A 25,557-nucleotide genomic window follows, 5' to 3' on the forward strand; every position below is an offset into this window, starting at 1 on the left:
ATAATAAATTACTGTTTTTAAAACCACGCTACATCTTTAATAAAATAATTGATTTATAGTATATTTTTTCTTTATTGTTTTACATTGGAGCACATTAGAGCAGACTGTATGAGAGCACTCATTAAAAAAGAGCAAACACAGTGTGTAAAGGTTATTTTGCCTAGCATGAATTACAGCATAGTCAGTGACAAGAGAACTGCCAGCCCAAGGGGTAGACTCTGTGATGACAGTCAGACATCCACACAGGAGGAGTTTGCAGTGAGAAAACTGTTAAATACATGTGATTTATAATAATAATTTTTTTTTCCCATCTGATCCTTCAGGAGGGAACCACCGGTGACAGGAAAACGTTGTAAAAAGACTATCAGAAGAAAAAATTATTTATAAATAAATAAAATGTGAATTAAACAGGAAAAAAACACATGAAGAAAATGGATTGTTATTAATTCTGTACATAGAGAAATTAACATGTGTGTGTACACATATGGACATACAGTATACATATAAAATGCATTTAAAACATCAGAGAAATGAGTGTGTTTTACATTACATTTGGATATGGCATAGATGTATGGCACAGATAACCTATATAACTGAAAACATTACTTGCACCTTTTCTAAAACAGCAGTTTCCATAACATTTTGGCTTGAAGAAATTAGCATATTAGCTATTTCAGGACAAGTACATGGTATTTAAATGTGAAAGAACTACTGGCAATTACATTCATTTCAGCTATTTGAACTAAAAGGAAAATAATCCCATGACAGGCAGATATAATTTTATTATTTACTTGAATTTAAAAAGAATAATTATGGAAAACAATAGAATTATTGTGCTGAATGTGTTTTTAAAGTATTTAACACGAAATGGAGCGCCAAGCAAAGCTTAAACCAGCTGCATTATAAATTTCAAGGCATGAAAATTAGATGAATTGCATTGAAAATAAGTGGGGGTAGAGCATTAGAGGTGTTAATATGTGGCCAAAATAGGAAGTTTTGATAGTGAATCTTCACATCCCTGCAGCCTGGCAAACTAATAGATGTACCTTGCCCTTTTTTTCATGAATTCCTCATTTAGTTGACATGATCCTGCAGCCTTTTTTCATGTCTATGGAATAGTCCATGCAATGCACCAGATATTCAACTCGGCTCAGCAGCTGCAAGCTACACTAGGTTTTAAAAGAATCTATCTCCCAATAGTGTTTCATAAAAAATAGCCACATTTTCAATGAAACTCATCATGCTAGATGTAATAAACTCAATTTTTCTGTATAAAACCTGTTCTAAGCCACTTATAAAATTTAATAGCAAATTATGACCTTTCAACACAGTCCCAAAGATCACCTAAAGATTTCCTATATGATAGTGCCATCTGGGAAAGTGAACACTGATATGTTTAAAGTGGGATATTAGCCCTTTTCTGTTTATCTAATAAAAGTTGCCATCACTTCTTCTTTCACCACCTTTCCTTAGAAATCAATACAGCTCTAAAGCTACTTTGCATTTTTACCAGGTACAATTTGTTTTCTGTGCAATTTTTTTGTGTTCTGCATCAGGAAATTCCTGCCTGAAATGAATGCAGGCATTGCCCGTGAAGGAGGAGCTAGAGAAATATGTCATGGCCTATATTATTTCTTTGATGGAAGTGGATTGAAGACTGTTTTCTGTTGAAAAGTGGTTTTAATTTTCTTATTTAAATCTGAACTTAGAAATGTTGCCAGTAGATAAGTGGATCACAATTATTCACAATTCTGTAAATACATAGTGTTTTCCTCTTATTCTTCCCTCTGCTTTTTTTTTTTTTTTTTTTTTTTTTTTTTTTTCCTGCTGAAACTAGTGCTTAAAGACATTTTTCCCTCTCAGATAAGGTCCGTGTTGTGCCAAGTAAAACTATGTCTGGAAGAGTCTGCTAAGACCTAGCATAAACATACATAACTGAATTGACCTCATATGGCCATCGCAACAATAGAAGAGATAACTAAAATGGCAAGCAGATTAAAAAGAGCAGAAGTCAGTACATTGTCAGCCTTGTCTATCTTTTACTATTCTGTCTCCTTGCAGCTTTCTTTTGCTTCCAAGGTCATTCAAGCATGTAATAAGTAGATTTTCAATGAGTTGGAACTTCCTGCATTAGTTGATGTTTTGACGTGTTTTTCTGCAGCAGTGCCATTAGGGATTTTCTACCTTTTTCCTAAGTGGGCTACGTTGATAAAGTAAAAGAGGATAATTCATGAAACTACAAAAATGTCTTCTGGGTTTGCTCATCCAGTGTTTTTCATATGTTTTCGCATATCATCTAGTATTTCCAGACTTATCTGCTTTATGCTTCTAAAGTGCCAGAACATATGCCAACATTCATATTATAACACAAAAACATGATTACCAAGTTTCAGTCACTGGTTACTTTCATCAGTATAAGAACCATTTCAAAAGCAGTAAAAGAATATCCCCAATTCTAATAAGATTTTGCTCTACCTTTTTTTCCTAAGAGGTATCATAACTCTAAGGCTCAGACATAACTCACGAAGTCTCATAACTGTGGTACCTCAAACCTAGATTCACAATAGGCCTAAGAAACAGCAGTACTACTCCAGCTGCAATCTAAAGCACAGGTTATTAAAGGATGTGTCCAACATGTGAAGATCAAGTACTAAAACCTTCTTCAGTCTTTTGGATTTCAAGCCTTCATCTTTAATCTCTTAGGAGAGTAGCAGAATTAAATTATATGGTATTCTGAGGTTGGGAATATTTCCAAGTGTCTGTCTAAATCCTTTTCCCTAGGAAAAATAAGAATAAAAAAAATCTAAGGTCAGTTAGATGAAAGAAGAGGATATAAAGCAACTAAGGCATTCACTAAGGAGACAGGAGACCTTGGTTCCACTAAGTGCTTAAGGGATTATTTTATATCAACATTTAGTGGAAAAAACACATGAATGGCTCTTACGAACAAGGTTTGGAACTTAGTTTTGCCTCATTCCAGGAAATTGTTTCATCAACCAGCTATTTTCTTTGAGTTAAAGACAGTGAGTGATCATTCATATAGACAGTCTGCGTTTGAGAGCAATCAAACTTTCAGTCATAATGTCTATGGATCTTTTTTATTTACCAGGGATGAGAGCGTTGTTAGGGACAGTTCTAGTAAATGACAAAGTGGACAGTATTTTTAAAAAAGTACATTATTAAAAGCAGAAATGTCCTAGAACTTCAATAAAAGGAGTGCTTTAATGCTCTTTTTGCTAGTAATGGTTCAAGCAGGTAATGAGACAATAGTGTCTAAGAGAAAATTGATTAAATCTCAAGAATTTTCTAGCAAATCAGCTAATCTAAGAGAGGGAGAAAGAAACCTAGTCCCTTATCAGCACAAGTTACTTTTCGGTTTGATGTGGACTCAGTTTAAATCTAAACTGAAGGGAAAATCAGGGTTCTTGATAGATACATGAAAAGAAATCACGAATTTTTTTAACTTTGGAAAAAAATCACAGTCACAAATCACCAAAAATAGCTGCCCAAGACAAACTGTTACTTCCTATAGATGCTATTTTATCAAAGACACTCCAAAGTCCTTCTGATGTAATAATTTAATTAGGGAAATATATATAACATACTGATATAAATTTCTTTTGCCTACATAAAGCAAATAGTGTCAGGAAGAGGGATTTGCTGAAAAAGCTGTAAAAGCAAAAGCTTTCCAGCATGCCTGTATGCCAGTATTATATTTACTAATTAGTCTAATACACAGAAAAAAACAATCCTCCCAAACAAAATCAGAATCAAAAAGCAATCATTATAGCCAGTAAAAATAAGTAGATTAGACTACATCTTATATTTCACAATTAATGTTGTCATTCTTTTGAATATATTTAACGTAGTGTTTTAATTGGCATGTTACAGGTTACAATATCAATGACATCATCTTTAACAAATGTACCTTCCATCATAATTTTAATAATTAAAACTATAATCATTCAAGATAATATTTATAATATTTCATCTTGACCTCAGTGAGGCAAAGCTGCATTTATGAATTAAATTTGGGATGAGGTTTAATAGCTGTTTAATGCTTAGATCCCCAACACAGCAGAGATGTTCAATTCTGAACATGAAGTTATTAATGAAACCGATAGCAGATTATGCTTTCCAACTGCAGAGTTGTTTTCTCGAATTCAGACTCAAATTCAGCAGACTGATTTATCAAACTTAAACATGCAGAATATATGAGAAAACTTTTTAAAAATAGCGTTAATATGGTGCTGTGTCCTTTAGTAGTTATCCATGGCACAGGAAAGAGAACTTCAAGGGAGATGGATATGTCCATGCTTTTTTGGTTTTACCATGAAACAATACAACTTTTCTGCTGTAGGATGGTCTATGTCAATTTTTGTAGAAAGCAAACTCTCAAATACTTATGTGGATTATTTATATTATAGCAAATTCAAGGCAACATTATATGTATTTACCTGTAAATGCAGTTATTGATAATAACATAATATTAACTATAATAAAGTCTAACACTTGTATGTAATGTAGCATGCAATGTGCAATATTAGGTGTAATATAAAATAATTGTAATTATTTTGTCACTTTTACATAGCAGTATCTTTCAATTATAGTAGTGTCAGGACAAACAGGCACAGGCAAAGTAGGCTATTATTTAGGCATAATAACCCTTGGGATGTCTCTACCAAAACCCCAAGAAGGGAGGATACACTTGTGGGTTGGTAGCTAGAGCTCAAGATCAGCTTTCCCTTCAGTATATCTCAACTTTATTCCTTCATAGAGGTCAATAGGAACAGTGAGCCTAAATCTGCAGGAGTCTGTCCTCCTCTCAGTCCTTTTGCAAGCTCTCTCTTCCTCTCTCCCCTGCCTGTGGTAGAAGCAGGTTACCACGTAAAACCTCTAGCTCCTGCTTCTTAACGACAACATGCAATTTTGTCTGCACTGATGACGTGCCATAAACTAGCTCTGAGTGGCATTTTATAGCATTTCGTACTGATTTACAACTCTTTTAATGGAGTTCCCATTGTATTTTTGAATCCTTTCTGATTCTTGGGAATTAAAGTTTTATGCCAGCATTCTATTACTTCCTGGGGATTTTTTTTTTTTTTTAAACTGAAGAAATCAAAATGTATTCAAACTGATTAAGAATAAAAGAAACTTCAATTTTTCAGCTGAATAGTTCTTTTTATCTGAAGCAGGGGAGAGCACTGGAAGAACCAGCAAGCTTAATCCCATGCTTTTGGAGGTTTCCCTTTAAAATAAACAATTCATAGATCTGTCAGGTTCCATTATAAATGTAAACCTCCTTTTCCTATCCTTGTTATAAACAGGTATCAGGCTAAGCCTCATAGTCGAAAGTTTCACTTTCCTGAAAGTGAGCATGCCAAAAAATATTGAGTAGTTTCCCAAAATCCTAGGCAAGCTATTTTTAGAATACAGTCTAATAACTGCAGATCAGTAACTTCCCCCCTTCCCAGGGAAGATTCAGAAGTGCTCATTGAGATGAATTAAATTAAAATGTTTCAAAACACTGGGAATTCACTTAGTTTTCATAGCATCATATTATCATAGAATGGTTTGGGTTGAAAGGGACCTTAAAGATCATCTAGTTCCACCTGCCCTGCCATGGCCAGGGACACCTTCCACTAGACCAGGTTGCCCAAAGTCTCATACAACCTGGCCTTGAACACTTCCAGGGATGGGACCTCCACAACGAATCACCTCCCTTGACCTGCTGGCCATGCTTCTTTTGATGCAGCTAAGGATACAGTTGGCCATCTGGACTGCGAGTGTACCCTGCGGGCTCATGTTGAGCTTCTTCTGCTCAGAGCTACTCTCAATCCATTCTCTGTCCAGCCTGTATTTGTGCTTGGGATTGTTCTGACCCAGTGTAGGACCCTGTGCTTGGCCTTGTTGAACTTCATGAGGTTGGCACAGGCCCGCCTCTCCAGCCTGTCCAGGTCCCTCTGAGTGGCATCCCTTCCCTCCAGCATGTCAACCACTCCGTACAGCTTGGTGTTGTCAGCAAACTTGTTGAGGGTGCACTCAATCCCACCTTCCATGTTGCCAACAAAGATGTTAAACAGCATTGGTCACAGCAGCAACCCTTGAGGAATACCACCTGTCACTGCTTGCGACTTGAACATCAAGCCATTGACTGCAACCCTTTGAATGAGACCATCCAGCCGATTTCTTATCCACAGGGTGTTCCATCCATCAAATCCATTTCTCTCCAATTTAGAGACAAGGATGTTGTGTGGGACGGTGTCAAATGCTTTGCACAAGTCCAGGTAGATTATGTCAGTTGCTCTTCCCTTATCCACCAATGCTGTAACCCCTGTGTAGAAGGCCACCAGATTTGTCAGGCATGATTTGCTCTTAGTGAAGCCATGCTGGCTGTCACCAATCACCTCCTTATTTTCCATGTACCTTAGCAGAGTTTCCAGAAGGATCTGCTCCATGATCTTTCTGTGCACAGAGGTGAGACTGACACTGGCCTGTAGTTCCCTGGGTCTTCCTTTTTTCCCCTTTTGAAAATGGGAGTTATGTTTCCCCCTTTCTAGTCAACTGGAGATTTACAGGACTGCCTCAGTTCTTTATATGGTGGATAGTGGCTTAGCAACTTTATCTCCCAGTTCCCTCAGGAGCCGTGGATGTATCTCATCAGGTCCCATGCACTTGTACACCTTTAGATTCCTCCGCTGGTCTTGAACATGGTCTTCTCCTACACTGGGCTGTTCCTCATTCTCCTGGTCCCTGTCTTTCTTTGCCTTCTGCAACATTGTCCACATCTCATTCCTATTCTGCATATGCTACCCTCTGGTCAATAACATTTTCCTGTCCCTTTAGCCTTTACTGAATTCATGCATAGCAGCTATGCTACTTTTCCCACTGTGTTTATATTACTAAAATTATTCACATGGTTTCTATTGCTTGCTTTATTTTCCTCTTTTGTACCTCTTTTGAGAATTTTCACTATCTATTCAAAATTTGTGATGTCTGCCCAATTTTCCTTTTATTTGTTACATGTTTCTGACTACTCTTATTATCCTTTGGAATATTGCATATTCAAGTAGCTCTAATGTACAAGTATTATTTTTTAAGATACAATCAGTTCAAATTTCAGTTTAAAAGAAAAACTCAATCTTTATATTTATTTGACTAATATTTTCAGTGCAGCTGACCTCACTTATGAGTTCATTCTATTTATTAGTTTTCCCTTTTTAAATACAGAACTTCAGCTAGAAACCTTACTTCTGCAGAAAGTTGTGAAATAAGTTTCTTCATGCTTGTGAAGTACTCTGTTGCTATAGTGATGACTGTAATAGAAAAAGCTACGAGAAAGGCAGTAACTCTGTCTTGAGGACATGGTTTCAATAAAGTCTAATAAATGAAATATACAGCTGTAGAGTGAAAATAAAAAAGATAAGACAAAATATTGAATACCTTTTTTTTTTTTTTTTTTCATGAGGATCATCCATTTTACACACTTCATGAGATAGTCCTGGGAGAGAGGATGTGGCAGGAAGGAAAGCATGCAATTGCACAATTTATATATAGTTGCAAATTTACAAGGAGGTGCAGAGTTGAAAAGCAGCCTTAATTCTAGAATTTCCTAGATTATTAGACTTGGGGATATTTTTCTTCAACAAAGTGTCACTGCTGTTCTGGCAGTTCCCTGGACATGCAAGAGACTTAGCCTCAGTTCTGTGATAATTGAAATACTGTTTCTTATTATTTTCTATCTGGAAGTTTAGTGCCTTTTCTGCTGCATCCTTTTTTTCTTTTGCCTCCAGTCATAAAAAACCTACCTGTACTGTATACAATCCAGGAAGGCCCGGCTGATTTACAATACACTCTTCACCAACCCCAACTATTTTTGGGTTAATCTATCTCCACTAGCACACATACAACATTGCTTACATCACTGTCAGATGTAGCCCGAGATAGCTATCTGGAATTGTTTATGATGATTTAGAACTGCTAGAGCCTGATACAAGTTTCAAAAAAGAAACATACAAAGTTTTTTGGAATAAAACCTAAGGAGAAATATAAAGCAAAATTTCTCTCAGGTAAAACATCAATGTTTTCTGAAGACATTAGTGATGTGATCCTTAGCTATATTCTTGGTTTGGGCAATGTACGTATCTGAATACATATAAGAATATGTTTAAATACACTTATCAAATTTTGGGTGGCTGTTTTCTGTACACAATTCATGGGCAGAGAACAACATGTTTAATATCACTTTGAAATACAACATATTTACTAAAATGAGATCCATTTCCAATTCTTGAGGTAACTGAGCTGCAGCAATCATATTATCATAGAATCATGGAATGGTTTAGGTTGGAAAGGACCTTAAAGATCATCGAGTTCCAACCCCTCTGCCATAGACACGGACATCTTCCACTAGACCAGGTTGCCCAAGACCACGTCCAGACTGGCCTTGAACACCTCCAGGGATGGGGCCTCAACAACCTCTCTGGGCAACTTCTTCCAGTGACTTACCACCCTCAAAGTGAAAAATTTGTTCCTAATGTTTAATCTGAACCTGCCCTCTTCCACTTTAAAGCCATTCCCCCTTGTCCTATCACTACATGCCCTAGTAAAAAGTCCTTCCTCAGCTCTCCTGTAGGCCCCCTTTAGGTACTGGAAGGCCACAATAAGATCTCCCCAGAGCCTTCGCTTCTCCAGGCTGAACAGCCCTAACTCTTTCAGCCTCTCCTCATAGGAGAGGTGCTCCAGCCCTCGGATCATCCTTGTGGCTCTCCTCTGGACACGGTCCAGCAGGTCCATGTCCTTCTTCTGTTGGGGACTCCCGAGCTTGATCCCGTACTCCAGACAGGGTCTCACGAGAGTGGAGTAGAGGGGCAGAATCACCTCCTTTGACCTGCTGACCACACTTCTTTTGATGCAGCCAAGGATACAGTTGGCGTTCTGGGCTGCGATCGTACATTACTGGCTCATGTTGAGCTTCTCGTCAATCAACACACCCAGGTCCTTCTCCTCTCCAGCCATTCCCTGACGAGCCTGTATTTGTGCTTGGGATTGCCCCAACCCAGATGTAGGACCTTGCACTAGGCCTTGTTGAACTGCATAAGGTTGGCTTGGGCCCACCACTGCAGCCTGTCCAGGTCCCTCTGAACGGCATCCCTCCCCTCCAGCGTGTCTACCTCACCAAACAGCTTGGTATCATCAGCAAACTAGCTGAGGGTGCACTCGACCCCACTGTCCATGTCGCCGACAAAGATGTTGAACAGTACATGTCCCAGTACTGACCCCTGAGGAACGCCACTCGTCACTGCTCTCCACTTGGACATTGAGCCGTTGACCGCAATTCTTTGAGTGCAACTGTCCAGCCAGATCTTTATCCACCGCATGGTCCGTTTGTCGAATCCATGTCTCTTCAATTTAGAGACCAGGATATCGTGTGGGACGGTGTCAAACGCTTTGCAGTAGTCCAGGTAGATGACATTCATTGACCTTCCCTTGTCCACTGCCGCTGTAACCCCTTCATAGAAGGCCACCAAATTTCTGCTATCCAGGCTACTGATTCATCCTTATCAATCATGCATACTTAATTTATGCATGTGTGTGTAAGTGTGTGTATATATATATATCTCTTGATTAGCTCATTTATAATTATATATATTTTTAAGAATATAAAGCAAAAAGATTTTTGCATATCAATATTCCATGCTTGATCCAGATGCAATTTTCTCCAAACATTGTTGAAAGTAAAGAATTAGTATGATAACAGGGCAATGCAAGGTATTATACCCACCTGGAAAATTAAGTTATATTTTTTTCATTTTGTGATATAAAGTAACCAGTCTGGATCCAGAATCTGATAGAACAATATAATAAAAATTAAAAAAACTGCACTATCGTCTAACTGGGTAGGGTTTTTTTAAGTAAAATCCCGGTTGTGATATTTCAAGAACCCATCAGTAAAGAAATGCAATTCTTGAACTATATAAGTGTCAAGAATGTAGTATTGTTACATGTTAGAAAACCTATCAAATGCAAAAAGATCATTTCATCTGCCTCCTGCCTGAAAAAGGTGAATTCCAGAAGAAATCTATAGTCTCAGGTGCTGTAGATGTCATAGCTGACAGTTCTGTGTTTGCTTTTAGGAAAAGGTACATGATTGGTAGAAATTTTGTCTGATTTCAGCCAAGCCTACAGAATGCTGGCATTTGGATTTGTACATGAAAGGTTTTCTGAGTAGGTTACCAATGATGACTATGACTTCTCAAGTCAGACCTGCTGCTGGACAGACTATGTTACATATATATAAGTCCTAAAATAAACAATAACAGGCAGACTTGGTTTTGCTTCAGACGTTTGAAGAAAATTCAATAAAATCCATGAAGGAGGGACATGCTACTTTAAATTTTTCATGTTTACAGAAGTTCAGTGTACACATATAATTTATTGGGTTAGATTACTGCGTGTGGTTAAATCTGGGGTTATACTATTAAACATTTAACATCCGGAATTCTTTTTTTCTTTTTGGTTTTCTGTAATAACTACTTCAGAAAACTGGTTCAAGGCTCCTCAGAAGTAAGACAGAGAATTATCATTGCTATTCTGGAGATGAAGAACCAGCCTTCTCTAGCCACAAGAAGGGGAAGGTTGAAGACAGGAGAAAATGCTTTGGAGACTTAACTTGCTCTGTGACTGTTAAAGGGAAATTATGGGAGTTTGGCAATGACTGCTGCTGTTGGGAAGGATTACATGTCTCTTCCTTTCCCTCATCAGGAGATGTCAGTTTACGTACCCCAAGCTTACACAGCTCATAGGTGACAGAGAGAAATCCTTTCTTGGTGTCTGATAGGAGCACGCAAGCAGCAGTTTTGCTGCCCCAGAGGTCCATTCCCAAGGCAACTGTCTTAGTCACCTGAGCTTGGAGCTGGCCTTCATGCTTCCTAGAGGCAAAGTTTTCTTATATGTTCCTGTCTTCACTTTTATAATTCTCATTTCAGACTAATTGTGAACACAATTTCATTGAATTCTTTTTTCAGTCTCATTTAAGGTAAAAAACCTATAACTCCTGACAAACAGAAACCTCCTGTGTCAGGATATCTCAGGTCCAGAAAACGAGATCATCAGTGTGTTTATGCTTGCATATATGAATACATGAATAGTTAATGTTTTAGCAAGAAGGTCCTAATTCCCATTATTTCCCACACCCTTCTTGATGTAGCACTCCACGAATTTGTAATCGGAATCAACCAAGAATTTCTTCAAAAAAAGATTTGTTTTGTAAAACTAATCAAACCCAAAAGCTCTGTGGGAACAAATGTTAGAAACATCTCATGAACTCTAGGGGTTAAGGGTGTCATAGCAGAATCCTTGTGACAAAGAATTCTCATCTTCCAGTGCTCATAGGAAGACAATTATTTCTCTCTTGAAACTGCAAACCACCTCTCAAGTTGATATGCATTGGCCTTACTGCTATCTTTGGGGAAGAAAACCAAACCAAACCAGCCAAAAAAAAAAAAAACAAACAAACAAACAAAAACAAAACGCCAAACTCCACAGCCTTTCAAAACTTTGGCATACACAGTTTGCACATTTATTGTCCCACTATGTTCATTTTTTATTTGCCAGACTGTTGTGTAAAGACAAACTTATTTGTAATCTGTTAACCTCAATATCCTCAAAAAAGATGTTTACAAGTGGTAGAAGGGACATCAATATAGATATGAAATACCATCATGATAATCAAACATTTTCAGTGATATTGAATTTAAGATGATGGCCTCCTAACTATTTTTACTAAGAGATACTGTAACATCTAGTTTCAATATTTTTTTAATTAGGATTTTTTTATCAACAACAGAATGGAATGTATAATCAAGAGCCCAGAGAAATATGCCCTAATTCATTTTAGAAAAGTCCAGGTATATATTCTCATACAGGGTATAAAACCCACACTTTCTTATCTTATAGCTGATGTTATTCTGACAGTCTCTAAAAATCAATGAAAATAAGCTATCTCTAGATGATTAATCTCAACATCTCAGATTTTAGTTGTTTTTCTCCAGAAAATGGATTTTATTTTTTTGAAATGAGGATGTAAACCTCAATTTTCCTTAACTGTTCTAACTTCCAGGCTGTTAAATCTGTTCTTTCTCAAGGACAGGGTATTTAATTATTCATGCTTATTGAAACAGCATCATCAACAAAGATAGGCATAATTCCATCTAGTTGTTCACTAACCTGGAGATTAGAGAACATATAGCATATAGGAGGCACTCTTTCATCATTTTCATCATATCGAAGTAAGCCAAACAGGAACTTGCACCTATATTTCTCTTCTCTTTTAATAACCAGTATGTTAGATATTCTGCAGAAGGCATGTATGTCCTTCGGATTCTGAAAAGACAATATTTTTGCAATAAAAAGGGAGAGGTTTTTGAAAACTCAGAATTATCTGTTGGACAGAAAAACTTCATGTTTGTCTTATCTGTGCTTGTAATCAGGTTCTTGTTTATTCTGTAGGGGACAGAGATGGAACCAAATGGGCTATAACATTTCTATTGAAAACCTGGAGTGGCACACATACCGCAGTTCATGTGATATGTCCACAGTAATCACAACTTTTCATACAAGTGGACCCAGCCTTTCTACTAAACTTTACAAACCTGAGAAAAAAAAAAGTAAGTGATGTTCCTCAGGGATTGGTATTAGGACCACTACTATTTAACATCTTTGTTGGCAACATGGATGGTGGGATTGAGTGCACACTCAGCAAGTTTGCTGACGACACCAAGCTGTGTGGTGCAGTCAACATGCTGGAGGGAAGGGATGACATCCAGAGGGACCTGGACAGGCTTGAGAGGTGGGCCTGTGCAAAACTCATGAAGTTCAACAAGGCCAAGTGCAAGGCCTGTGCAATTCCCACAGCCTTGGGCCCAAAAATGCTGGTAAAGACAGAGGTGAAGGAACTGTTGAGAACCTCAGCCTTTTCAGAGTTTGTGGTGACCTCTCCTGCTTAACAGCAGGCCAATATTTTCCTTCTGTTTCTGCTTGTTGTTTATGTACCTGAAGAACCCTTTCTTGCAATTTTTTACATCTCTGGCCAATTTCAATTTGAGCTGAGCTTTTGCTTTTCTAACTGCATCTCTGCACACCCTGGCAATACCCTTGTAGTTCTCAATGGGCATTCATCCACATTTCCATGTCTGGTACATTTCTCTTTTAGTTTTGAGCAGACTCAGAAACTTGCAGTTAAGCCAAGGGCTATCATTAACTGAGGTATTACAAAGCAGGTTTTCTTGGTTTACCAAGTCCAGCAGTGCCTCATTCCTGGTTGGCACATCTAACATTTGTATGAGGGAGCAGGCCTCTATGCATTCCAGCAACTTGGTGGATGACATGTGAGTTGCTATATTGTTCTCTAACAAATGTCTGGGTAGTTGCAGTCACCCATAAGAACCAGGTTCTGTTGACCCAAAGCTTGCTTAAGTGACCCAAATATTGCTTCATTTGCCTTATTGTCTTGGTTTGGAGGTCAGTAGCAGATGCCTACTGTAAGAACCTCCTTAGAGACAACATGTCTATCATGATGTAGAGGCATTGGATAGGGCTTCCACAATTGCCACAGGTGAATTCTATACATTAAAGATTTTCTTTAGCATAGAGCTCGGCAACTCTGCCTCTTCTTCCCCGCCTGTCTTTAGAAAAAAGCCTATAACCATCCATCGTGATCCTTTAGTCACGTGAGCTCTCCCACCATATTTCAGTCATTCTTATGATATCATAACTTCCTGACTTGACGTAGAGCTCCACTTCTTCCTGTTTGTTCCCCAGGCTGTGTGCACTGGTGCACATACACTTGAGGTGGTTGGTCTTCTGGTTCTCATCTTGGGGCGCAGCTAAGGAGCATTTGTCTCTGCTCTGGTTGGCCTGGCTTATTCCTCAGTTGGTTGCAATGGCACGAGCATTGCCACTTTGGACCCCTTGCCCCAAGTCCTTCAGTTTAAAGCCCGCCTCACCAAGTTGCCCAAGCTGCTGTCAAAGATTCCCTTGTCTCTTCTAGACAGGTGGATCCCATCCCTCCCTAACAGGCTATTGTCATTGAAGAATGTCCCATTGTCATAAAAGCCAAAACCCTCATGACGGCACTAGCCACACAGCCAGAAGTTGATTTGCATTCTATGTCTATTTCTGGCTGCACCCTTTCCTCTATCTGGTAAAATGGAAGAAAACATAACTTGAGCACTAAAACTTTTTGCTTGCACCCCCAGGGCTTTGCTGTCTTCCTTGATTCTGCTCAGGTTCTGGCTTGCGGTGTCATTTGTGTCCACATGAAAGAATAGCAATGGATAGTAGTCTGTGCTCTTGACAAGTTATGGCACCTTCTCAGCAACGTTTCAGACCTTAGCTCCCAGAAAGCATCATACCTCTCGTAACACCCTGTCATGCCGGCAGACAGGTGCCTCAGTGCCCCTTAACAGAGAGTCACCCAAACTGAGTGCTCATTGTTTCTTTTGGTGGTATCCACTGTGTGCTGCTTGTACAGTTCCTCCTTGTAGACCTTTCTCCTGAATGTCTACAGCTGTTAAAGCTTCCTATCTGTTTTGGGTTGTAATGCTAGAGGGTGGGGACTGAAGTAGAGTCCTGCTTTTGTGGGTCACTAGGGTCCAAGGTGCCTCATTCTCTGTGGTGTCCACCACAGGACCATGGGTCTGAAACCACTTATCTCCATCTTGGTCCCTCTAATACTGTGCAGCTTTTTAACTGTTTTCTGCAACTCAGCCACCTGATGTAACATATCATCAATCTGTGCACATCTTTTGCAGGTACTTAACCCTTTTCCAGGAGAATGGTCAGGGGACTTATTGCAACCTACCATCTGTAATGAAGTCTCCTTCCTTACCAGTTCCACCTGAGTGGAAACATCAGACATCTCAGGGGCTTTCTTTGTAGAAACACTTGTTTTAACTCTGAGGCAAGTGCCTAGCATTATGGCCGAGACCTAGAGAACTTCCCTGGGCTGTGGGCCTACAAGCAGGGTGCATGGCCCTTCTTATGCTCTCTTCTGCGCAAACTGCACAACCCTTCTCATGCGCCCTTCTGTGCAAATTTCTGCACAAACTGCTGCATCCTCTCAATCCTTGTTTGTACACCGTGTTTGCAGCAGTCCTGGACGATGGCTCCCCCTAGGGCCGTTTAAATCTCCCATGGTTTCCCTTGGCAACACTCAAGCTGCATCAGCCTCTCACGAGAGAGCTGCGGAGTCCTGGTGGGGCTCTCTGCTCTTCACCATGTTTCACTGGCTCCAGGAACCCCCCTGTATATGTCGATCTACCATTCAGCCATAGAACTTACCATTGCCGTAGCTGCATACCTCAACGACTAATATGGATAAAGATCATAAAATATAGGGAAAAAACATGCTACCCAATAAGGTGAAGGAGATAACCACAGAGAATGACAGATATTTATTGCTACCTCCTTACCATGCCTGAATCATTCTGCATTGCAGAGTTGTGAGTTTGGGATTTTTGCTTTTCATTTCTACGTGACAAAGGTTGTCTTAATAAGATATTAGCCATGACATGCAAAATCTGCAGGTGGTTGGCAACAAGCAGTAAGAATTTGAGAGAACGTTAAAAAATGTCATCTATTATGCCTCTGCTCAAGTGAAAAGCTCTTTGAGCACTGAACACAGCTGGGAGGGAAAAGGGATGTGAGCTGTAGTCAGTAGCAGCATAAAGTATAAAATACATTGATGTTCAAATATGTATAGGGAGTGCAGGCTCAGCTGCGCCACTAGTACAGAGCTGAATGAAAGAATGGTAAACGTACAATATAAAATATGATGTGGATCTGAAGTCTAGAATGAAAGAATTGAAGACTCTGCCCACATTTCTATCAGTGCTTTAGAATAAGGGCAACAGGAGGATTATTGTATTGCAACAACAGTAGTTGCAGGGATGTTATTTTCTGTTAATTCCTCTGCAGTGCAAATAATAAGGATGTCATGGCAACAATCTGTTATACCGCCAAAATGATTTTCCAAACCTACAACAACAAAATGGAAAAACAAGACAAAGTAAGAGGAGGCAGGACTCAGTCTCTAGCAGCATGATCTTCAACAATGCACTGTCTGACTTCATCTATGTGTGTTCACAGACTGAATTGGGCTAAAGTTTTCCTGCTAAACATTTAGCGGATAGAAAAGAAGTGTATATTCATCCACCCCCAAGATTTCAAAAAGCCTGTGGAAGATTTACAGCTTTCCAAATACCGTGTGGTTGATTCCACATTTCAGGGGTGAAAAGTGTGAGGAAATTCACAAATATGTTTTTAGTTTTGAAGACAGAATTTGAATGAGCTTGGTTTTGATGGAGCCTTGAAGTATCCTTCTGAACCATGCTGGATACTTGGCTGCTGCTCTGACAAGTGCTTCACAATCCTCCTGCTAGTTTAAGGTTGACTTCACATGCACATCACAGTTTCCCAAGCTCATCTGTAATTGTTGTTACATAAAAGATACTCTGACTTTTATATTTCTTTAACAATAATAGAAAGGAAAAGATACTATAACATTTAAAAGGTGGATTGCCATCACTTTTACAGTCACTATCTTCTCACATTTATGGTTCAGTAGTGGTCAGCAGCTCAGAAAATCACGTCTCTTTCCTAACATGTCTAACTGCTACAGAATAAATGACATTTACAAGTTGTAGTAAATAGTGAGATACTGTAATTATCATCCAGCTCAGAAACTGTGAGTAGTTCAAGAGAAAAAAAAGGGGTCAAGAAGTAGCAAACCCTCATGATAGAAGTCTGATATATCATTTTTACTGTAATAATTTTCACTGGCTTCTTATTCCAGGTCTAAATGACATTGATGTGAATCAGGCCAAGGAGTTTCCTATGAAGAATTGTCTCCTGTGGCCTTTTGACACGTGTCCTATAGCCACCCAATGAGGAAATTGCACTCAGTGAGAACTTTGCACTAGGCAACCTGTGTTCTCTCACAAGGGTTCACCCTCCAGTCCTCATAAAAGTGTGTAGAAACTGAAAACCGTTCATAAGTGGAAAGATCAGGCTCCGTAGGTGAGCTGTTCGGTCACAGTGAATCACAATTTACTGACTTAGTGATTTAGGAAGATCAGGGCAGGTTGTTTAAAGGTTCATCTGCAGCAATCTCTGTGGAAGGTGGAAGAAAACCTGTAGGCTACAAAAAGAAAGATTTGTAGTGGGTAATAGCAAGTCAGTAGTTTTGATGTGGCCTGAAACAGTCAGCAGTTGTGGCATATGTTTAATAAGAACAATTAATAAAGAACCTATTTAGTTTTAGGACCCAGAAAACTTTTATCTAATTACTCAGTAAACATTTTTTAAAGAAAGGTAAAAACGTTCAGCATAGTTAATCCCAGTGCAGAACAGTACCCTAGGCAAACAAAGCATCTCCTATAAACAGAGCAAAGAACATGGTCAAGCTTAGAGCACAGGGAATGCTGAATTATCATTAAAAAAAAAAAAAAACAAACACCTAACCAAACAAAAAGGCTTGCATGAGCATAGAAGCACCATCAGGAAAAAAAGAGTTTTATGGAACTGATGAATGGGAGAAAAAGAAAAAAGTCAAAACTTTATTACTATTTGCTCCAGCTAAAAAAGAACAAAGTGAATAAGACTCTTTCCAGGGAAGGTGGACAGCTTCCTTCAGTTTGAAATGTGGAACAGCTTCTATTCCAGATTCATGTATGCTTGATAAGGGCATGGGCTTATATGTACAAAGAACTATTAATCAGCCTCCAGTACTGCATCCCATGTTAAGAGTGTAGGTACAGTCGAAGAGAAGTAACATTATATAGTTTAATGTAGGCTGCTATATTTGAGACTGAAATAGAGAAACTCCTACATTACACTTCTTACCAAAAAGTCCTCCTTCAGACATTGAAACAATTGATAAATGTATTTTGATAAATTCTATGACTCATGGCAGAAAGTCACTACAAACATAAACAATTTTTGGTTTTTGTATGTTTTCAAAAGTGACATCAAAGACAGTAGAAGATTAGAAGCTAGAACAAGTACTTCTGTTACAGTGCTCACAACCATATATAACGCTTAAAATACTGAAGATATTCTAATGTGCAAATTTGAGATGTCTGTGATTTATTTCTTTAACACCAGAAAAAAACATTCCCCAAAGCAATGAACTATCCTGGGCAAGCATGAAAACAGCAAGTACTACAGAATGCATATGGAACCCAAAGCTAAAGCAAAAGAGGCAACAACACAAATCTGGTTAAGCTGTGCCCAATGCATCATAAACCAGCACTTATATCAGCTACAAAAATATTCAGTAAATGGACACCAGCATCAGGGTTCTGAAAAAAAAGCATATTCACGGCTTGAGGATGGAAATGTTTCAAATAGTGAGCATGATTGTCACTGTGTCTCTAGCTGATCTTGTAATTAAACTAATATGATTTGCAGAAGGCAGCTGCCAGCCAATTAGCACCTATACCTGCAACCAACCTACAATTTGCAACCAATAGATCGGTGTCCTGCTTGATTTCAGTTTGTTTTCAAAGCCAGCTATGAGTAATCCTAACAACACTGATTTATAAAAATATTGGATAACGTGGGACTAAAGTAGATTAAAAAATGAAAAAAAAAAGAATAATTCCATTCTACTAAGAAAATTACAGAAGCCTGGAGATATGGAGTTTACAATGGCTGGCAGAAAGATGCAACATGCTCTGCTGAATGCCAGATGTTTGCAGTCTACAGAGATGATTGAATCGGAAAATTCACATGGACATGAGAGTAATTGACAGTTACCATGACCTATTATTAACAGTCTGAAACATGTGACATATTTCAAGGAGATGGACACTACATAGCAAGTTGAAGTTAGAAATAAACTATGCTGACACTAATTTTAGGATGTGTATGGAAACCTACAGATAGCCAATTAAGTTTCCACATTCTGTGACTACTATTGAGAGACTACTATTCAAATTCATGTAAATTGAATCTTGTATATGGCAAACACATTTTATGGAAAAGGTCAATGGTCCAAAAGTTAGTATATGAAAGAGCAGATACCTGTTTCAGCTTCAGCTGAACATGCCTTAAATCATGCTGCTTAGAAGAAATTGAGTTCCCTCTGATCCTGACCTTGACCTGTGGGCTGACATTCTTGCATGGACTTGGCCCGTCCTGTTCCCCATAGCCCTGCCGAGCCATTACAGGGCTGTGTCTAATCCATGTTCCCCTCACAGGGCCCAGTCCTGAAGCCCACTTGTAGGCGATGTCCTGGTCCAGCCTTGGCTCATCCCTGTCCCCAGGGAGGTACCCGATGCCCAGGCTGGGGCTGCCCTGTTGGCCCCAGCTGCCCTACTCCTGCCTGGGGTGGTGGGATGGGCTTTGGATGCCAGGCCCTGCCCTGACAGACCCCTGAGGAGCCCATGCCACTCCTGGCCCTCAACCTCAAGCAGCCACTGGCCCCAGCTGCACCCTGACAACATCTACTGCACACAGGCGCATCCTAGAGGGTCACATAAGCTATATTTTCTCCTGGAGGATTTTCATAAACTCATCTAATGCCATGACAATTAATTTGTACTCAAAGTAAAGGGGAGGTGAATGTTACAACCTTATTTTCAAGCCCAAAATACCATGTAGTCTTAGCAAAAGATGCTTATGGGTTGCACTGGCATGAAGTCAGCTGGCTATACCATTTACTGTCAGAAATTTTCTGTACACAGGGGACTGATAGAGAGAGAGGAAAAAAAAATTTTAGTTGTGCTCTTACTGTGCAACAATGATTTCTGGTCGTATCTAGGCTTACGATAAAAGTACAGCTAAATCACAAGCCAACAGAAACCATGGAGAGACACAGAAAAGTGCCCCTGTGTACAGTAGATACCACCGAGACATTAGTGCAGTGATGTGAAGACACAATATTGATTGAGAAAGCAGTTTCTAGTTAAGTAAACTTTGAACAGAGTATATCTTGTGTGTTATGACATAGGTGGAACAGCAGAGAGTATTTCAGAATGTTACAATGCTTTTACATCTTCATTGAAGAGATTCTGGCCACCCTGCAGACTTCAAGGTACCTGACATCAGAATCCCAAACTGGTCTGATCACAAGAAACAATTTTGACAAGATATTTCCTCCCAGCAAAAGGGCTTATTGTGATCCATTCCACCCCTGTCAATCCACATTGCAGCTGCACCAGTGGTGTCCACTTCCACCAGCCAAGTGTAGAGGTGGAAGGCCTTTTGAAGGACCTCCTGTCCACGCAGCAGGTGCCACTGTAGGTGGTATCCAGGTGTTCAACTTCAGTACTACATCTACTGGGAGCAAAACTACTTTGCATGCATCAGGAGTGCTCTTGAGTGTGTGCTTCAGGACACTGATTACAGATTGAGTACAAATTTGCACTGAAAAAGAACTCTTGTACACTGAATTACTAATGCAGACACATGCAAACATATTTCATACCTAGGAGACTGAGGAGGGAAAGTGTGGGAAATATATTGGTCAGGCATGAATGCGAATTATATCTTGTTGCTAGGTGTGCATATAACAAAGTTTATTGCAATAAATTTCAAGGAAGCTGTTTTACCATTCAAAGCTGATTCAATGAAAAGGTAGATTTTTTTTTCCTCAGTAGAATCATGCACATGTTAGAAAAAGTTACCATGAAACATAATGGAAACTCCTGAGTTCTAAAAATTTGCAGTTTCATTTTGAAAATTCTGCATGCCATTTCAATTGTTTATTCATCTGACTGATAATTTTTAGTGGTAGGCATTGATAATATGACATAGAACATCTGAAAATATACTGTAGAACAGAGCAGTACAGATAGACCTCTTCCTGTCACCTTTCCTCTCATTTCTTCCTATAAATGAAAGGACCTAAAATTCCTCTTGCCTGCTTCTCAAAGTACCTGACAGAGGTACTGAGTAAAGTTTAATTTTAATCTTAAGAATATGATAGAATACATTAATTTCCTAAATGTTCCTTTTAGGACAAATCACATGCAGTAAAATAAATTCTGAATGAATGTTTTTCTTTCTGTAGTTGTATTTCTAATTTTTCCAATGGCGTGGGTCAGACAAAAATTAACTATGTCCTTTAATTTTAATGTCAAGTGGTAATTCAATTAACTGAACAACACACAGGATATGAACTGATCCTTTTTGAACTTTTGCAATTTGTAGAATCAGTTCCTATTTGCTGCATCGTTCAATTGATTGCATTGTTATCCTGAAAACTTCCTCCTTGGTTGAATAATTAAATTTGCCCCAGGGCACTCAGTTATCCTGTAACATGGGTACAGCGCTGCATTTCTAATGTGCAACCTCCTATTGCCATAGTGTGCGTGTGGGGCAGGGGGGAGTTACTGCCATTAGCAGGCTAAAGCACCTCTGATTCCCCCACCAGACTTGCTCCCGGGCAGTTCGCAACTTCAGATTTAGGCATACAGCTTCTGATTAGCTTCTGACAGATCTGGTTTCTGCCTAAATGTCTAATTAAGTGCTCAAGTCCTTTATTGTATTGAGCCCAATGAAACAATTATGATCCTTGTTCCTCTTGCCTGATGTTAGAGATTCTTTAAATAAAACCAACAAAACCATCAGCTGCCAAATAACACACAGGGTTGCAACAGTAACCTTCATTGTATCCTGGCTATGTAGAGCGGTCTGAGCTTCCTCAAGAGACTACCAGATGGTTGGACCTCAGACCAGGCAAAATAAATCTGCACATAATAAAAGACTGTATGAAATCTTAATTAGTCTGTATCATCCAGAAAGGGAAAGGGAATTTCAAATCTAGTTAAGAGGGTGAATTTAGTTTCTATAGCTGTAGAAGAATATGCAGGTCAGATGCTGAGGATACTGACTCCAGCTAGTTCATGTCCTTATACAGACATATGGGGACTGGAGAATGTCTTCAAAATGTACAGTATAATTAAGAGCTCATTTCTACAAACTGAAATGAATTACTAACTCTAATTATATCCCTCTTTCATTTACTACAGCCTTAGTCTATAGTATATTACTGTACAAGAGTTCTGAAAGCATAGTGTTCACCAATGAACTGAAAATTACTGCTATTATTTGAGATTGGGTTCTTTGACACAATATGGTTAAACAGAGATGTCTCTAAATTCTAATATGTAATTTGATATCTGTATGAAAACACATTTAATTAATTAAGCATTTGTTAAACTGTAATGAAAGAGCACTTCTTAGTCAACCACATCTGAATTTTCATAATTCCCTTTAGATATATTCTTGATTTCTATTGTTTATGCCAATATTGTTGAGATGAATAGCAGAGATCTTCTCATTACATCATGTTTTAATGTATAGCTCATTCCAGATCTTTCAATACATAGCTTTTAAAATCTACTGGCACTTCCAGGTGTTGTGACCAATACTAGATGCCTTGAAGGTACGAGCGAAGTTACCGACCCCCAGAGCACTGTTTGGAGCCTGTAAGTCAGCTACTGTGAACTGAAAGAAACAGCTGCCTTAGAAACATGATCTGAAAAATTCACCAGTGAGGAACAACACAGAACTACTCAATAGGGAAAAAGATGAGCATTAATCTCCAATACTGGTCTTTCCTGGGCCACAGTGTTTGAATTAGGACTTCAAGAAAGTGTCTTCTTCCTAGAAGCAAGGTGCAAGGCACCTATATATATATATATATATATTTTTTTTTTAATATATTGTCTTCTTTTCTAAAGTTCCTGAGTTATGATGCTAACTACACTCTGTGGTAATTAGAATACCTACCATGAAGATCAAGGTTTAATTTAAGTGAAATTTAATCTCTGCAAGAACACAAACTCCCATCTGCCTTGTAAGAAAGGCTAAAATGAAAGGGTTAATATTCAGTTCAAATTTCAGAAATAAATATATTTGTGGGACCGGAGTAGTATACAAAAAAAGGGAAATACTTTTTGACTTAGTGGTTTTGACTTTTTTTTTAAATCCAGGGATTTAAATGTGAAATGTATAAAATTCTAGAGGTCAGCCCAGTCCTCCCTTTTCCTAAGTAACTAGCTGATAAGTAAAATCATACTTCTCAATCTCAGTACAGCCAGTACTCGTTCTCCTTCTGGCATATTAAGTCTTATATTACTTTCTGTGTAGTAGCCCTTCTTGAAAAGGAAGCAGGAGCATTATTCTACATCCATTTAATCATTTTTTTCCCCATAAAAGGATGGTTAGGCACAGCCCTGCATCTCAGAAACTAGTTCTGAGTCACCCTTATCTGCAAATACATGTGGTAAGAGCCGTGGTTTTGTTGGGGTACACGTCAACCACTAAGTGCATAAAGAAAGGCAAAACCACAACCAAAATTTGTAAGAGACAGACACAAGAATCTTTGAGGAGCATGTTTCATGTAAAAATTTTTTAGGCACACTAGGGATATGTTTATCTGATGACACTTTCAGAGTATTTAGAAAATTCTGCACCTGATGGGCACTAGCAAGCACAGTTGCTTTGCAGATGAATTTTTTTAAGCAGAGGACTCTTCTCACAGCAGGTGAAGTTCTAGAGATGTGTTTAAGCTACTGACTTCATTCTTTAAAAAAATTGGCCTTAATTGTATGCCACAATCTCCCTGTTGTCACAGGGAAATTCAGAGTGATGTAGTCACAGAACTCTGAGCCACAAACTTACAGCAGCCAAGGCGCTGTCTCTTCCAGACCACACCACAGACTCAGGGAGACAGGGCACTCACTCCCACTGGTGGAGGAGTCTCAATCCTGGCTGGTGGGCTGAACTTTATGCATAGCACTTCCACCTCGGGTGAGCCTTCAGCATGCTGTTGGATGTCTGTGGATGTGTCTCCTGCAAGGGACTACTGCTTTCCCTGTTTTCTGCATTCTAATTTCTCATAAGCTACTGATAGCCTTGCTGGTCCCATCAACCCAGACCAATCTCTGTGACTTACTTTATATCAAAAGTCAATTGTTACCTGAGTTACCATCAATTTTCCATCTCCTACCCCAAATGTGTTATACAGATATGAAGATTTTAAGAGTTCATCTGTGGGTTTAGTTTTGGGGTTTGGTTTGGTTTTTTCCCTGAAAAAAGTAGTACCTTGTTTTATACTGGAAAAGCAAAACAAAGTTGTATAGCACTTGCAATGCATTCCAGTGACAACAATAGAAAAAAAAAACAAAACATGAACCCCATTCTGAATCTCTGTCAAAATAATTTCCTAGTATCTTACAATGCACTCTTTGAAATTTATTATGATATATATTTTCAATACAAGGAGTTGGCAATTGCACAGCTTTAAGGGATTTGCCCTGTGTAAGGCACTTTTTAAAGTCTAAGTACATATTTCTAAATATAACATGCATTTTGAAAATATGGCCCAACATATTTAACTAATAATTTGGAGTTTTGTTTTGTTTTGTTTTGTTTTTTTTTCTTATTATTGAAATCTAGGCAGTTAAGAGGACTTCTTAAAAGTAGTTGTAAGGACTTTCAAAATCAGTAATCTTTAAAATGTCTAAATTTCATTGTAAAACAGAGATGTGCACATTTCCTTCTCATTTTAATATCTAAGACTTGTAAAAAACCAGAGTATATGCATATTTAAGTTTGTTGCTGGTAAACTAGAATAAAAATTATCATTACTGGGGAACAAACAGGAGGAGCAAGAGATGTGTGCATGCCTCCAAGGCTATGATCTCATTGGCATTGTAGAAACACGGTGGAATGACTCCTACAACTGGAATGTTGGCATGGAAGGCTACAGGCTCTTCAGGAGACACAGGCAAGGGAAACAAAGAGGCAGTGTTGCCTTATATGTCAATAACCAGCTGGAATGCATGGAGCTCAGCCTAGGGATGGATAAAGAGCCCACTGAGAGCCTCTGGGTCAGGATTAAAGGGAAATCAGGAGCAGGGGACATTGCAGTGGGAGTCTGCTACAGGCCACCCGATCAAGAAGACCGAGTGGATGAAGACCTCTATAAACAGATAGGGGCAGCATCACCTTCACAAACCCTGGTTCTCATGGGTGACTTCAACCACCCCGACATCTGTTGGAAGGGTAACACAGCTAGGTATAGGCAATCCAGGAGGTTCTTGGATTGCATTGAGGACAACTTCCTTCTCCAAGTAGTTGGGGAGCCAATGAGGAGAGGAGCTATGCTGGATCATGTTCTTACCAACAAGAAAGGGCTGGTAGTGTCAAACTCAAGGGTACCCTGGGCTGTAGTGACCATGAAATGGTCAAGTTTGAGATCCTCAAGGCAGCAAGGAAGGTGCGCAGCAGGCTGACCACCCTTGACTTTGGGAGAGCTGACTTTGGCCTCTTGAAGAATCTGCTTGGTGTGCTGCCATGGGATGAAGAGCTGGAGGGAAGAGGGGCCAAAGAAAGTTGGTTAATATTCAAGGACCACCTCCTCCAAGCTCAGGAGCGATGCACCCCTACGAAGAAGACAGGCAGAAAAGCCAGGAGGCCTGCATGGATGAACAAGGAGCTCCTGGACATGACCAAAAGGAAAAAGGAGGCCTATAGGGAGTG

This window comes from Vanellus vanellus (assembly GCF_965231255.1).
Source record: "Vanellus vanellus genome assembly, chromosome: 3".
In the NCBI taxonomy this organism is placed as follows: Eukaryota; Metazoa; Chordata; class Aves; order Charadriiformes; family Charadriidae; genus Vanellus; species Vanellus vanellus.